Genomic DNA, 16,543 nt, shown 5'->3' on the forward strand with positions numbered 1-16,543 from the left:
TTCTTTAGTGCTCAGCCTTCTTTATAGTCCAACTCTCACATCCATATATGACTACTGGAAAAACCATAGCCTTGACTAGACGGACCTTTGTTGGCAAAGTAATGTCTCTGCTTTTTAATATGTTGTCCAGGTTGGTAATAACTTTTCTTCCAAGGAGCAAGCATCTTTTAATTTCATGGCTGCAATCACCATCTGCAGTGATTTTGGTGCCCAGAAAAATAAAGTCAGCCACTGTTTCCACTGTTTCCCCATCTATTTGCCATGAAGTGATGGGACCGGATGCCATGATCTTAGTTTTCTGAATGTTAAGCTTTAAGCCAACTTTTTCACTCTCCTCTTTCACTTTCATCAAGAGGCTCTTTAGTTCCTCTTCACTTTCTGCCATAAGGGTGGTGTCATCTGTATATCTGAGGTTGTTGATATTTCTCCCGGCAATCTTGACTCCAGCTTGTGATTCCTCCAGCCCAGTGTTTCTCATGATGTACTCTGCATAGAAGTTAAATAAGCAGGGTGACAATATACAGCCTTGACGTACTCCATTTCCTATTTGGAACCAGTCTGTTGTTCCATGTCCAGTTCTAACTGTTGCTTCCTGACCTGCATACAGGTTTCTCAAGAGGCAGGACAGGTGGTCTGGTACTCCCATCTCTTTCAGAATTTTCCACAGTTTATTGTGATCCACACAGTCAAAGGCATAGTCAATAAAGCAGAAATAGATGCTTTTCTGGAACTCTCTTGCTTTTTCGATGATCCAGTAGATGTTGGCAATTTGATCTCTGGTTCCTCTGCCTTTTCTAAAATCAGCTTGAACATCAGGAAGTTCACGGTTAATGTGTTGCTGAAGCCTGGCTTGGAGAATTTTAAGCATTACTTTACTAGCATGTGAGATGAATGTAATTGTGCTGTAGTTTGAGCATTCTTTGGCATTGCCTTTCTTTGGGACTGGAATGAAAACTGACCTTTTCCAGTCCTGTGGCCACTGCTGAGTCTTCCAAATCTGCTGGCATATTGAGTGCAGCACTTTTACAGTGTCATCTTTCAGGATTTGAAATATGTCAACTGGAATTCCATCACCTCCACTAGCTTTGTTCATAGTGATGCTTCCTAAGGCCCAATTGACTTCACATTCCAGGATGTCTGGCTCTAGGTGAGTGATCACACCATGGTGATTATCTGGGTTGTGAAGATCTTTTTTGTACAGTTCTTCTGTGTATTCTTTTCACCTCTTATTAATATCTTCTGCTTCTGTTAGATCCATGCACAAGGCTCTGTGGAACAGAAGAGAAGGCAGGCAATCCTGCCTACTCAGGGGAGCTGCAGGAGCTCGGTGGAGGCTGGCAGGGGTGGTATCATTTTCCAGGAGCAAGGTACCTGCAGGCCATTTCCTACCCACCCTAGAGCCTGACGTGTCTCCCTGTGGTGAGCAGGCATGATATCATCACCTGGGGGGCAGGGAAAGGTGAAATGAATATTATTTCAGCTCATGTGCTTGTGTGATTAAAGAATCATGTCTGTGCTGGTTGAGCTGAGAAGTTAGGCTAGAGGGAGGGTAAACAAGGGTCAGAGGGATCTTGGTGCTACTCAGAGGGGAATCCTGTCTCATTTCATGTCCCTAAGAAGTTGCTTTCACTCATGCACAAAGCTGCAAAATCTGATCCTCATGGAAAAGTATGTATATGTGTTTGTGTGAGAGACAGAGAGAGACAGAGACTGAGAGAGAGAAGACAGAGGCTTCCATAATATAAGCAATCTCTAAAGTAATAATCAAGGCAACAAACATTTTGCAGGATATGTTATAGATGAGCCAAAATATTTTATAGTTGATATTTTAATGATATTTTAATGAATCTTTTGGGCAAGCTGAGCAAATATTAAGAATCTGCTCTGATTATATAAGATTCTAAACAGAAAAACATGTTCTTGATAGAGTTTAGTAGGGAAGGAGTTGCTACACAGGCTGCTCAGTGCAAGAATTCTAGAAGCTTAGGGATGGACAGAAAAACACTCCCAATAGAGGTACTCCAGCCTTTGTTCTACAGGATCACTTCTTCCTCGGGACAATCAGAACCACTCATGCTTTAGAGATAGGTGAGCTTTTGTACTGGCAATAACCCAAGTCAGTACAGATTGTGTTTCAGACTCACCCAGGGAGATTTTTCAAAAATCACAGGTCTGGACTCAGCCCCTAGAGACTTATTCACTGGGTTGATGGTCAGCCTGGGCTTGTGCTTGTTTGCAGACTTCTCGGTTATTTCTCATTAGTCACATGGGTTAAGGGTGGTGATGACCAGTTCTTTCTAGAAGAGATACTGGAGATTAATATCAAATTCCATTGTATATGGTTATTCAGGTTTACTGTGTTGAAACTTGCTTGGGAAGTTTAGTGGAAAAAGGATGGCATTTGGGGGCCAACCATTCTGGGTTCCTCTGGCTATTAGTCTGTGAGTGTCTTCTTAGAAGTTCATTCTCACTGGACCACATTTTCAAACCCTGTAAAATGCAGAAGATGGTGCCCTTTCCTCATGGCTGTTGTCTGCCGACCCGCCTGTGTCACCTTGCCTCATTCACTGAGGACTCCTCTGGGGGATTCAACATCTACACTGATCACACATGTAAGATGCTGACCTTCTGTTCTACGACCCATCTGTCATCCCCCTGCCTTCAACAACCACTAATTTTTCCACCTGGGCTCCCCATTGCCATGGAAACACCATGATGCAATGCATGCCCTCATTCTACTCTTCCCCCACAACTTCTTCTGCTTCCCTTTCAAGGGGACCCCTTGACACGATTCCTTAACTGTATCTTGTCCTCCAGTCCATGGACACCGTGACTTTTGTCTGCACGTCCTCCTTAGTTGGCTCCCATTGCAGGACCATGCTTAAAGCCACTTCCTTGTAAACATCTTCAGTTTTCCTGCTTTTCCCTTTTTCTATTGCTTGGGGAAACTGTTTCCTGGTCAGATCCAATTGTTGGCCTTCCTCATGCCAGTGCCTGAGCTGCTGAACTTTGCAGGACAAAACCCCACTGGCCTGGGGATGGGGTTCCGTTAGGATGCCGACCACCGGCTTCGGTTGTCTTTCAAGGCAGCATGGAGATCCCAGCAAGTGTGTCTTCCTGATTTCCAAGATGCCGATTTCACAGCTTCTCTTTTCTAAACTTCATACCCTCTTTCTCCCCGCAACCCGAACCTGCCATCATACTTCATTAGGAAAACAAAAGTTATCAGAAGGACAGGCCTTCCTGTGTACAACGAAACTTCCACTCCTGCTGTGTCTGCTCTCTCCCTGGACCTCTCTACTATGACAATGCGGAGACAAACTCCGGCTCTCTCCAAACAAATTCTATTGTCTCTTGTCTTTCCAAGACCTTCATTCCTGGGGCTATCTTGTTTCATCTACTGCATAGGCAATTTCTCTCTGGCTATGAAGGTATTTCAATCAATATATAAACACGCTTCGAATGACCCACTTTAAAAAAATAGCCCTCTGTGCTCATCTCTCTCCAGCTGCTACCAGTCCTTTTGTTCCTCTCTAGGACAAAACTGCTCTAATGAGCTCTCTGCCTACTTTCTACACTTCCTTACTTCCCATTAACCTTCTTTATTGAATGATGAAATCTTCTGAGCATACAGAAAAAGATAGTAATCTAATGAACACCCACCCAACCAGCTTTATATAATTTTAACCTTTCTCCTTGGAAGAAAAGTTATGACCAACCTAGACAGCATATTGAAAAGCAGAGACATTACTTTGCCAACAAAGGTCCGTCTAGTCAAGGCTATGGTTTTCCTGTGGTCATGTATGGATGTGAGAATTGGACTGTGAAGAAAGTTGAGTGCTGAAGAATTGATGCTTTTGAACTGTGGTGTTGGGTAAGACTCTTGAGAGTCCCTCGGACTGCAAGGACATCCAACCAGTCCATTCTAAAGGAGATCAGCCCTGGGTGTTCTTTGGAAGGAATGATACTAAAGCTGAAACTCCAGTACTTTGGCCACCTTATGTGAAGAGTTGACTCATTGAAAAAGAGTCTGCTGCTGGGAGGGATTGGGGGCAGGAGGAGAAGGGGATGACAGAGGATGAGATGGCTGGATGGCATCACTGACTTGATGGACATGAGTTTGAGTGAACTCTGGGGGTTGGTGATGGATGGGGAGGCCTGGTGTGCTGTGATTCATGGGGTCGCAAAGCGTCGGATATGACTGAGCGACTGAACTGAACCTTTCTCAATATTTGCCTTGTTTCTTATTTTCTTGAATCTCTGAAAACAGATTCACAGGTAAACACTGTGTCCTGTGTTTATCTTTCCACCATCATGCATTTCATCAGAAGTGTAGTGCTGAGCATTTCTGCTGCTATTATACATACTGTGTATGTATCCATACATTATACAGATATTTGGGGTTTGAATACTTTATATAACCTAGCAGTATGTGGCCTGTTCTCTGCAACTTTGCCAACTGGGCTGCACAGAATGTACGTTTTCAGCTTTATAAGAGTGGCCAAAATGCTTTCCCAAGTGATTGCACCAATTTACACCTCTAAAGTTCCCCTTGTCAACATGTGGTAACAGTTGGTATTGCCAGACTTTTTCATTATTGCCAATCTGATCCGTTTTCCGTGGTGCCATGTTGCTTTAAATAAATTTCCATAATTGTTAAGGAGGTCATTAGTCTACTCTTAGGTTTATTGGTCAGTGAGCTTCCTGTTTCATTTGCACACTTTTCCTTTGCTTCCTCTTTCTCCATTGGATGGTTAGGAGTTAGAGAATATGTATATTCTGTCTACCATCTTTCGTCATTTGTATGAACGGAAAATCCTCCCAGGCTGTGGCTTGCTTTTAAGTTGTATTTTGTCATTCGGAAGTTCCAAACTTTAACGTTGTTTGCGGTATTGACTTTTTTTTTTTCTTTAAGGCTGATATTTGTATCTTATTTTGAAAACTGCCTTCTCTACCCAGAGGTCATATAGATAGATACATGTTTTCCTAAACGTGTTAATGTTTTGTTTCTCAGTTTGGCTTTAATCTACTTTGAAGTTATCGGTATGAATGGCTTGAGGGAAGTATCTGATTCGGTGTTTTTTGCATCAAAGCGGTCAATTGTCTTAAACACACTTGAGCCCTACCTCTGCCCAGGGAGCCCCCTGGTCACAGTCATGGATGGTATATGTTGGGTCTGTTTATGGGCCCTCTGTTTCACTGTTCTCTTGGTCTCTCCCTGTGACAATGCATCAATGCCCTAACTCTTACAACTTTATGAACAGGATTGGTAGTTTACAATCTCACCTGCTATGTTCATTTTTTACATAAATTTCTTAACCACTCCTAAATGTTTGCTCTTGCCTTGGGAGATCCATTGTAAGGTCTACCCAAATTCCATACAGCCAGCCTCATTGGAACTCCACTGTATTTAAGGATAAATTTGGGGAGCATGGACCTTTTGAAACAAATATATCATCTTGAAGATATTATTACTGAATCATTCTACTTATAAATGTGATATAGAATTACTTTATTTAGGACTTCTTTGGGTGCTAAGTCACTTCAGTAGTGTTCGATTCTGTGCGATCCCATGGACTGTAGCCCACCAGGCTCCTGGGTCCATGGGATTCTCCAGGCAAGAATACTGGAGTGGACTGCCATTTCCTTCTCCATAGGACTTCTTTAGGACCCTTAAATTTAGTTTTATAAGTTTTCCACAAAGGTCCAACATATCGTTTGCTGACATTATTCTTAAGTAAAAAATCAATGATTTTGATTATTGTTATCTTTTCTAAATTATATTTTCTCATATTTGCTGCGGGCTTATGGGAACACAATTGATTTGTGTGTTGAGATTCTATCTAGCAATCTTGCAGAACTTTCCTTTCATTCTAATTATTTATCTGCAGATGTTTTTAAGTGGTTTTACTGGAGACACTTGTATGGTCTGCAATTTAAAGTTTGTTCCTCTCTTTTCAACCACTGTTTCTGCATTGAATAGAAGTGTTGATATGTGCACACTTGTCTTGAGCTTCTCTTTCAAGTAAATAGTTCTTTCACAATGAAGCGTCAAGTATTTTGTTAATTTTTTTTGTAGACAGTCTATTAGGTTAGATAAATTCCTTTTCGTTACTAATCTAATAGCTAACAGGTTTTGTGCTTTTTTAAAATGAAAATACATGTTGGATTTTATCAAAGCATATTATGTGGTTACTGAAATTGTTACCCCATCCAAGGTCACTCTACTATCGTCTTTCCTGCCATCCACAGGTGGACATGATTCTGAATAAAGGTCCTTTGGCTTAACAGTCAGGCAAAGGGGCAGGATTCTCTGAGGCAGGTTATTTTTCACCTCATGCGAAGTTGACTCATTGGAAAAGACTCTGATGCTGGGAGGGATTGAGGGCAGGAGGAGAAGGGGACGACAGAGGATGAGATGGCTGGATGGCATCATGGACTCAATGGACGTGAGTTTGAGTGAACTCCGGGAGTTGGTGATGGACAGGGAGGCTTGGTGTGCTGCAATTCATGGGGTCGCAAAGAGTTAGACACGTCTGAGCGACTGAACTGAACTGAACTGATAATAACAAAAGCAATGGAAAGCAAGTCAAAGAAATAGTTCGAGCATGGAGTCAGAATTGGCTTTTCCCGGCAATAAAATGATCATATGGTTTTTCTTTTTTATTTAGTTGCTGCTGTCGCTTCAGTCGTGTCTGACTCTGTGCAACCCCATAGACGGCAGCCCACCAGGCTCTGCCGTCCCTGGGATTCTCCAGGCAAGAACACTGGAGTAGGTTGCCATTTCCTTCTCCAATGCATGAAAGTGAAAAGGGAAAGTGAAGTCGCTCAGTCCTGTCCGACTCTTCACTACCCCAGGGACTGTAGCCTACCAGGCTCCTCCATCCATGGGATTTTCCAGGCAAGAGTACTGGAGTGGGTTGCCATTCCCTTCTCCATTTAGTTGCTGAGGTGATTTATATTAGTATATTTTCTAATGATAAAAATTTCTTGAATTTGGGGGGGTTTGGGCTACAATTTTCATATTCACCAGGATGACTTTCACAGAATGGGGTAAATTATGCCTTGAATATTCAGTAGAGTTCTCCTGTTTGCTCATCTTGTCGAAGTGTGTACTGATTCAGTTTCTTTAATGGTCATAAGTGTTATTGGATTTTCATTTCTTCTTTAGTTTTCTAAAGCCAAATTTCCCTAGTGAGTTATATATCTTTTCAGAGGTTTGTCTGTTTTGTTAATCTTTTATGATTTTTTTAACAGCTTTGGAATTTCCCATTCTCTCCACTGTATCTTTACAGCGTACTTCATTCAAATGTGATATTAATTACATAATTTCCCTTGCTTTGTTCCTTTTCTGGGTTTTTGAGTTAGATATCTAGCTTGTTAATTTCAGTCTTTCTTAGAGTTCTCATCACAAAGAAGTAATTTTTTCTATTTCCTTAATTTTGTATCTGTATGAAATGATGCATGTTTACTAAACTTATTGGGAAAATCTTTTTATGATACAAGTGAAATCATTATGCTGTACCCCTTAAACTTATATAGTGCTGCAGGTCAATTACATCTCAATAAAGTTGGAAAAAAGATTTTTACTACTTCCTTCTTAATATAAATACTTAAGGCTAAATTTCCCTGTAAATATAACTTTAACTAAATCACATTTTATATGTTGAATCTTCATACAACATGTAAGTTTCTCTGATTTCCATTATTCCTTCTTTGTCACATTATTAAAAATATGGCTTAAAGCCAACAAATGTGAGGTTTTCTGAATTCTTTTTTAAATTATTAATTTGTAACCCAGTTATGGTACTAATTATTCAGAATTAATTGAGGCTTGCTTTGTGGCCCCAGACTTAATTTTTGTAATTCTTGGATAAGTGTTTGATATATCCATACCATATCAGAATAACCTTGATAATTGCTTTTCTCAGAATATTTAAATTCATACTATTTTTCCCCTTGTGAATTCATCAATTAGTGAGAGAAATGTGCACTATCAATGACTGGGGATTTGTCAATTTTCCTTACAATTCTGATTTTTACTTTTTATATTTTGAAACTCTTTTGTTAGTTGTATTTCTATTTCCTAATGAACTGAACTTTTTTTTAGATGGTGAATATTTTTACCAAAAAAGATTTTAATCTAAAAATTTGTTTCTAATATTAGTATTTGTAAACTAGCTTTATTCTGACTGACGTTTGTCTGGTGTGTATTTTTCCCCTTGTTGCTATGAGCTTTATGATATAATTAGATTTTATGTATTTACTTAATTTCTTCTAGGTTTTCTCTTGCACAATTTTTTCTTTCCATTTGTCTGATTGACCAAGCTGTCTTTATTTCATCTTTTTTCCTCTTTACTCTTTCAGAAGATGGTGTCTGTGGCTATTCTTTTGCAATTACTATCTTTGATATTTTAACAAGTGTTAACTTCTAAAGTTAAACATTTCTGCTTTTTTCCTGGAATCTCTCTTCCCCCATTTTTTTGTTACTCATTTCTCATCCTTCCAAAGTTAGCCCAAAGGCCACCTCCTCAACGATGCCTGTTCTGACTCTCCAGACTAAATCAGACACCCCTAAACTTGTCTTTCATAGCACTTACCAGGGCTTATGCCAACATACTTGTGAAATCAGTCATTGACCCCTACCTTCCTTAATTCCTGTAAGGGCTGTAATGCCTGAAAAGGTAGGCATTGGCTGTGCTGCTCTCTATTCTCCTCTTAAGGTGCAGCCCAGTGCCAGAACATGCCAGGCAACAAACTACGTTGAAGGCAGGAAGGCAACGGTCGGAGGGAGAGAAGGCGGCGTGGGTGGTGATGCTGAGATGAACCCACAGGGATGCTGACTCTGGGAGAGTCTCACACTTCCGTCAATTAGGAATCCCATTCTCCTGCAAAAACCAGAACAGAGACAATGATGGACAAAAACGGGAAATTCACTTCTTTTTCATGTTATGAAGTCTGGAGGCAGAGGTCCTGGCTTAATAAGGGGGCGCCATCAAGTCAAGAAGGACTCAGGCATTTTTTCTCCTCCACCTCTATTATCCTTGCCAGCTGCATGCTAAGTTGCTTCAGTCATTTTTGATTCTTTGTGACCCTGTGGACTACATCCTGCCAGGCTCCTCTGTCCATGGGATTCTCCAGGCAAGAATACTGGACTGGGTTGCCATTCCTGTCTCCAGGGGATCTTCCTGACCCAGGGGTCAAACTCTGGTCTCCTGCATTACTGATGGATTCTTTATCGTCTGAGCCACCAGGGACACCCTTACTATCCTTAGCTCATGGCTTAGATCCTGAGATTATGAGTCCAAGATGGTAGCTGGAATTTCAACCATTACAATCAAGTTCCAGGCAGGAATCTGGAAGTGGGAGGGAAGGGCAAGAAAGAGCATGCCCAGTTAGTTGTTGCCTCTCTGAGGAAGCCTTTCTTGGAATTTCATGGACTTATATCTTATTCATCATGGCTAAGTGCCATGGTCAAACCTACATGCAAGAAAAAAAATATTTTTTCAAAGCCAGGACGATTGCAACTTAAATATAATTGGGGGGGGTGTCCTGTGTTATTAAGGCTGATGGGAGTGGGGGTGGTGTTTGTAGGTGATCACTGCGGTACAGTGATGTAGGCTAGGGGTGACAGGGAGACCGTAAGAGGGGGGAAGGAAACTGACATTCTCAATTAAGGCAACACCACGGGAACAGAAAGGAGGGTCTGAAATGAGATTTGACAGACGGTGCGACGGGGTTCTTAACAGCGCATCTTCTCACTGCGTTGCTCCAGGAAACACTTTGCCTATTGGTTTAATTTCACTTAGTAGAGAGGCTTTTCACTGAACTCAAGGTCACTATGAGTTGATCTCCCTGGTAAATACTGGAATAAACGAAGACTAATTCGTGTTTCTAAATACATGTAGGATGGGTACTCTCTTGGAAAATGTTTTTCCAAATGTACTTATTTCCTCTCAAAGCTCTATTTCCAAAGACAGATGAATATAGAGGACAATGATTAATAGTACAAACATAATTTTTTTTAAAAAGTATAGTCATTCTTTGTGTATAGATACTCAACATATATGTAAGGTTCAATGTCAGAAAATGACACACAGGAGTGCTTTATCTCCATGTTGCAAACAATTTGCATTTCCTCTAGGTAGTCCCAAAATATTTGAAATTTTGCATTTTTTTCCCTTTCCCCATATGATACTTATAAAAAGATGACTTGAGGTATTTTGAGCACACTGATTTTATTTTAAGGAAACTGGGATGCTAGAAAAATACATATATCTAGACATTTAACCATCAACACCAGGAAAAATACTTTCAGATTTCTAGAATACTTTGTTCTTCTCGACACACAGTTGAAGTAAAAACACATCTTTTATTAATAGGCCCTTATTAAAAGTGAGATTAATTGTGAGATTAATTTTCCTAAATAAAAAATAAGGGAGCATTTCTTACTAAATATGCGCTCGGGTTGCTGTACCCTTGAGTTCTTGCTAAGGTTCTTGGTGGGTAGGATTTAGGCAGGCTGCTCCTTCGAATGTGGCTGTGAGGGGTGGGAAGGTGGTTTTCACCTGTGAAGTGAGCTTAAGAGAGATCACAGGTGAGTCGAGTTCACCTGGATGGAGCAAGGGCCACGTTGCTCTGTGCTGACCTGCACTAAACAACCTGCAGTGGCAAAGCACGTTCCCTTGACCAGACACGGAAAGCTCAGGGCAGTGCCTGGATGCAGCGGGGTGGAAACTGAGACACAGGGAAGGGGCCAGGATGGAGTGTTCAATGCACAGACTGGCAGAGCCCTGGTGCCTACCTGGTGGGCCAGGTCCTCCCATTTAAGGTCCAGGAACCTGCACTTTGTCCCACGCTCATTCTCAGACGTGCCATAACTATTCTTTCTATTCTGTCCTAGTTCTGGAGCGGCTTTTTAAGATAAAGCTGGTCTGCTTACCTCTGCCAGGGGAGTGAGCGTTTCTTGGGTTTAAAAAAAAAGAAAGAAAAAAAAAGCTAAAGATTTTCTGGTGAAGCTCAAGGGATGTGATTAGGAGCTGACGGCTCCCTGAGCTTTCCTTTCTCGGTGATTCAGTCACCTGTAACTGTAATTGTGAGTCTTCCAAATATTTAAAATTGCTGAACAAAAAACAGCACCAGGTAACTTTAGTGATGCATAAAACTCCGTTTTTCTCAATGTTTGGCCATTTTAAGACCAAAAAAAAAAAAAAAACCAAACTTATGGGGTTGATCAGATGATCTAGTTATTTTTTCAATTTCTCAATGCCATGGATCTAAAAGAAGCAAAACGGAGTGAAAAGAGAACACTTGTGGTTGGTGACTGTAACATGTTCCCTATTCATCAGTAGGAAAATCCAGTTATGATGGAAACGTCTAGAACCACAATTTCTATGCTGAGGTGTTTCATGATCTGGATACAATCTCATTGCATTGTTAGGATCACAGACAGCAAGGTTTCCTGTTAAGGTCACTTATAACCCACAGCAGCATGGCAGTCTCCTCTGGGTGATGTTCTCTGCCACCCTCTCCTGGCTCCTTTCAGCTGAGGTGGCAGTTTAACCATGAGGCTGAAATTCAAACACAAGGGAGGAAGGTAAAGACAAGACAAAATCAGTTATTTGTTTCAAATATATAAGAGACTCCTCACATTTCCACCCAGAAACTGAGGTGAATCAGGAAATGGATGGCGTTTTTCAAATCACATGAATCAGCGCCCCAGAATTCATCATTTTCACCAAGTGTTTGGTTGGTCTTTTCATTCACCTAATACAGTTTAAAATCACTGCAGATGGTGATTGCAGCCATGAAATTAAAAGACGCTTACTCCTTGGAAGGAAAGTTATGACCAACCTAGATAGCATATTCAAAAGCAGAGACATTACTTTGCCAACAAAGGTCTGTCTAATCAAGGCTATGGTTTTTCCAGTGGTCAGGTATGGATGTGAGAGTTGGACTGTGAAGAAAGCTGAGTGCCGAAAAATTGATGCTTTTGAACTGTGGTGTTGGAGAAGACTCTTGAGAGTCCCTGGGGCTGCAAGGAAATCCAACCAGTCCATTCTGAAGGAGATCAGCCCTGGGTGTTCATTGGAAGGACTGATGCTAAAGCTGAAACTCCAATACTTTGGCCACTTCATGCAAAGAGTTGACTCATTGGAAAAGACTCTGATGCTGGGAGGGATTGGGGGCAGGAGGAAAAGGGGACGACAGAGGATGAGATGGCTGGATGGCATCACCGACTCGATGGACATGAGTTTGAGTGAACTCCGGGAGTTGGTGATGGACAGGGAGGCCTGGCGTGCTGCAGTTCATGGGGTCGCAAAGAGTTGGACACGACTCAGCAACTGAACTGAACTGAATACAGTTTAGGGAGAGCTTCAATTTTATGTTTAAAAGAAGATAACTAAACACTTTCATTTTGAAATGATTCCCTCTAGTTTTGACTGTGATGAGAAGCAGCTTAATGTCACATGGGCTTCAGCTAAGACTTATCAAAGAAAAAAAAAAACCAAATTCAGAAATTGCATTTGGGAAAAGAACACACCTGTGGATTCTTTTAAATGAGTTTTGTTGTAGAGAGCCTACTTCCGTGCAGGGCCTCAGGTGAATATTTCAGTTGTACCAGTTTCTTTTTCTGTTAATATTTACAAAGGATGTATGTGCCATCAGGTTTGTTTAAGCTCCTGACAAGACTATAGCTCAGAAAAGTTCGAGAACTTTCTCCAAGTTGCAAGGTAAATTATGACTTCAGTTTAGTTCCATTTAGCTTTAAAGGTACATCTGAAATTATTATTTGGTTTCTCCCGTTCCTCATTTTTATTATTCATTTATTTATAATTCATTATCACTAAAAGTACATATTTTAACAACCCTTTGGTGTTGTCTGTAAGTACCTGTCAAATTGACCACCCCCCACCACACACACACACACACACACACACACACACACACACACACACACACGGGCTTCCCTAGTTGCTCAGTCAGTAAAGAATCTGCCTGCCATGCAGGAGACCCGGGTTCAGTTCCTGGACTGGGCAGATCCCCTGAAGAAGGGAATGGCTACCCAGTATTCTTGCCTGGAGGATCCCATGGAGAGCCTGGTGGGCTACAGTCCATGGGGTCTCAAAGAGTCGGAAACAACTGAGTGGATAACACTTCACTCCTTCCACAGACACATAAAGGTACATAATTTATCGAGTTAAATGTTATCGGCCCTCTTTGGGTGATACTTCTTTCTCCCTGCTTAGCCCTCTATGTGCTGAGATTTATTTATTTTTTTAATGCCTTTAACTGTAGTGTTGAGGGGCAAAGGACAAGGAGCAGATAAACACGTCGGATTCTAGTTTCTGTCTCCCTTTGCCCCCGCAGCTGGAGGATCCAAGGTCCACAGAGCCACCCTTGGCTGGTGAGGCTGGGTTCTCCTTCCCCCTCCCTCTGGCCAGGAGCAAAGAAGCCTGGCTTGACCTTGGCCAGCCTCCGCCCTCCCCAGGAAGCACTCCTGGGTCTCCCTGCCACGTTGGCAGGAGAATCGGAATGTTGGGAATGGAGCTGGTGCCCCATGTGCCCAGCACAGAAGGAGACCTGTTAGGCTTTTCCTGAAGGCCCCAGGAGTCCAGCAGCTGCCAGGCACCTGGCTGAGTGCCCCCGGCACAACCCCGGGGCAGAAAGCATCTCAGACACCCGCCCAGCTACTGATATTTCCTCCGGACATCTTAAGGAAATCCGAGTGAGGCCCTGAGTTGTATCTCCAACCGCTCCATCACCGACCCTACAGAGAGACTGGAGATTTGAGGCTGGGCTGGGCTTCCACGGAAACCCGTGGGATTGCTTTCATTTAATTCTTTAATTAAAAAAAAAATTTCTAGAAAATAAAGATAAATGAATGTCAGTTTGTTTTTCTGTTGTCGTCCTCCTAGATCTATGTGGCTACTGCGGGAGCCGTGACACTTCCAGCCAGCCATGGGTTCTTTGTCTTTACAGATGAACGCAGGGGCACAGTTCGCAGCCCATGGGGCCACCTGGCCATTGTCACTGCAGTACAAGGGCCACGGTGGGGCATTCATGAATTTTCTCACCCCGGGGAAGCTTGAAAGCCATGCTCTGAAGCCCAGTTGGAGAGAAAAGGGCCCAGAGAGGCTGTCCCCCACCCCCATCCAGAAAGGTCAGGCGCAGCCCTTCAGCGTTCCCTCCCAAAGTTTTGCAACCAAGTACCAACACACTTTTTTTTTTTCCCCAACAAATTCCAGAGTCTTGAAAGGTATTCTGCTTTTCAACTACGAATCTTTTTCGCCTGAGTACTCGCTCAATAAAGGCGAAAGAACCGTTCGAAGTGCAACAAGTAACATTTGCCCCATAACTGGACGAGAAGACTGTCCATCTGGGACATTATCCTCTCTTAACACGCAGCCCGGCCACTCGGGGATCCCCTGACCTGCCTCCCTGGTTCGCCGGATTTGTCCGCTTCTCTAATTCAACGCTGCAAAAACTGACCCCATCTAGCCGGGAGGCGCACCACCCCTCCCCGACCCCCTCCACACGCTCCTCCAAGAACCCACAGCAACTTCCCTCGGTCTTTGGCGAAGTCTCAAGCGCTGAGCACTCGAGAGGAACAAAATCACACACTCGGAGTCCAGAGGATCCCCGCGGCCCCTGCCCACCCCCACCCCCCATCCCCCGGCCGGATTAGCCGGGGAGTGGGGGCCGCGCACGTACCTGAAACTGAGGTCGCTGGAGTGGACGCGCCACGTCCCGGGGCTCGGCCCGCGCCGCCTGCGGCCCTTTATACCCCCCCCCCCAACCCCAACCCCCAGCAGCCACGTCGGAGCGGTGGGACAGGGGACAGGGGGCGGGGGAGCGACCGAAAGTTGCGAGGCGGGGGAGGGGGGCTCCCTGAAAGTCAACGCTCGGGCGCGCTCGCCCTGGGCGGGCAGGAGTGGGGGCCTCCCCGGAGTCCAGGGGGCGCCCCGGGAGAAGAGGAGGGGGTCCAGTCCCGGGAAGGGGCGGTGTCGGGGGAGGGGCCCGGGAGGTCAGGCGCGGGGTGGGGCGCTCGGGTTTCACCCGCGCCGGGAGGGGCAGGAGGCGGGGCGGAGGCGGGCGGGGAAGGGGGCGGGGCCAACCGGACAGGGGCGGGGTTAGGGGCTGGTTGGGGGCGGGGCGAACCGGCCCCCAGCTCCCCACCCCGGCTCCCCGCGCTGCTCTACTAGCCGGGAAGGCAGCGCCGGCGGCGGCTGCTCTCCTTGCGCTGCCTCCCGCGCGCTTTGCTCCCGCTGCGGGTGGGCTCCGCAGCACCCTGCCGTCCGCGGCCCCGAGCCCAGCGGCGGCCCCCACCACCCTACACCTCCTTTCGGCGGGGGGACGCCCCGGTCTTTGTGGCTCATCCCAAGGGCTCCCCTCTCCCCACTCCACCCGGCGACTTCCCTGCGGAGCTGGCTGGAGCACCCAACTTTGCCTCCTCGTCCGTCGTCCCCGCTGGGCGCGAACCTGCTCACCTCAGGTCCGGCCGTGAGCCCGGGGACGGTGCGCCTTGGGCTCGAGCCGGCGCACCCCCGCTGCAGCCCGGAGCTCAGCGAGTTGGGGGTAACTCTAGGGAAGTGGTGGGGGGCGGCGGCGGCTGCTGCCTGGACTTCCCTCGCGGGCGCTGAAGAAGACCCTCGCAGCCGCTCTTGACCCCCAGGGCGCCGGATGACTGGCATGGGGAACGCGCCTTGCACCTGGTGAGCGACCCCCCCACCCCACCCCGCACCCCGCCCGGTCCCCGCGTGGTCGTAGCTGCAGCCGCGAGCCAGCCGCGTTGAGGGCCAGGACTCGGGGGCGGCAGTTGTCGGCGCGTGGGTCGTGTGGATCTCGGGAAGGTCGCTCTGCAGGCTCGTGGGACACAGTCCGGGGGTTGCACTTGCTGGATCGGACTACCCAATGCGGGGGGGGGGGCACCCACTGTTGAGCAGGTTCGCTGGCTGGAAGTTTGAGTCTCCGCCTTTGCCGAGGTCTGAGCGTGCAGAGGGAAAGAGGGGTAGCTACCCGGTGGGCCCCCGGGCGCGGGGAGAGAGGGCACCCCTCCAAACGCCTCCTTAAGGTGCGCAGCGGAGGTCGCTGCGCGCACCCGGCGCGTGTCCGGGCTCGCGGCGTAAGGAGCTGAGGGCAGGGTCCCGGTGGCCGTCACTTCGCAGTGCCTGCCTGGGGCAAGGTTTTCTGGTCGAGTGACCTGGGCTCTGCGGCGCCCGCGAGAAACCAGGAGGCGGTCGACCCGGGCTTAACTCCTCCGAGCGCTGTTGATAAGCAGGGAGGGAGACCGAGGCTGGCTGCCGCCCCGATCGCCGCGGCCGGGGAGGTGTAGACGCCCCGGGAGCCGCCGGCCCGATGGGCTGGCTGCAACCAGGCCAGTCCCATTCCGCGGGCATCTCTCCCGCCGCCCCACCACTTCGCATCCCCTCCTGGTTCAGGATTTTGGGTTTGAGAGGCGGATCCGGGCGCCGAAGGGAGGATGCGCGGGGGACCCGCGGCCGAAGAGGGGTCTCCCGGGATCGCTCGCCGCCGTGGCGCC

General features: G+C 46.0%; 1 protein-coding gene and 1 non-coding gene across 4 annotated transcripts in view; one reads left to right on the plus strand and one right to left on the minus strand.

Moving 5' to 3' along the window:
* Nucleotides 1-11,669: 11,669 nt before the first annotated feature.
* LOC112443040 (small nucleolar RNA SNORD123) lies at nucleotides 11,670-11,739 on the minus strand. Its single transcript, XR_003031323.1, has one exon. It is a non-coding gene; the product is annotated as a small nucleolar RNA SNORD123 (small nucleolar RNA).
* A 3,462-nt stretch (nucleotides 11,740-15,201) lies between these two features.
* The window catches only part of SEMA5A (semaphorin 5A), a 568,430-nt gene continuing 567,088 nt past the window's right edge, over nucleotides 15,202-16,543 (plus strand). For all 3 annotated transcript variants that reach the window (XR_009491999.1, XM_010816848.4, XM_002696441.7), the window contains exon 1: nucleotides 15,202-15,716. The gene's annotated coding sequence lies outside the window, so the exon portion shown is untranslated. The remainder of the gene's footprint in view (nucleotides 15,717-16,543) is intronic.

This window comes from Bos taurus, chromosome 20 (assembly GCF_002263795.3).
Source record: "Bos taurus isolate L1 Dominette 01449 registration number 42190680 breed Hereford chromosome 20, ARS-UCD2.0, whole genome shotgun sequence".
NCBI classification, from domain to species: Eukaryota; Metazoa; Chordata; class Mammalia; order Artiodactyla; family Bovidae; genus Bos; species Bos taurus.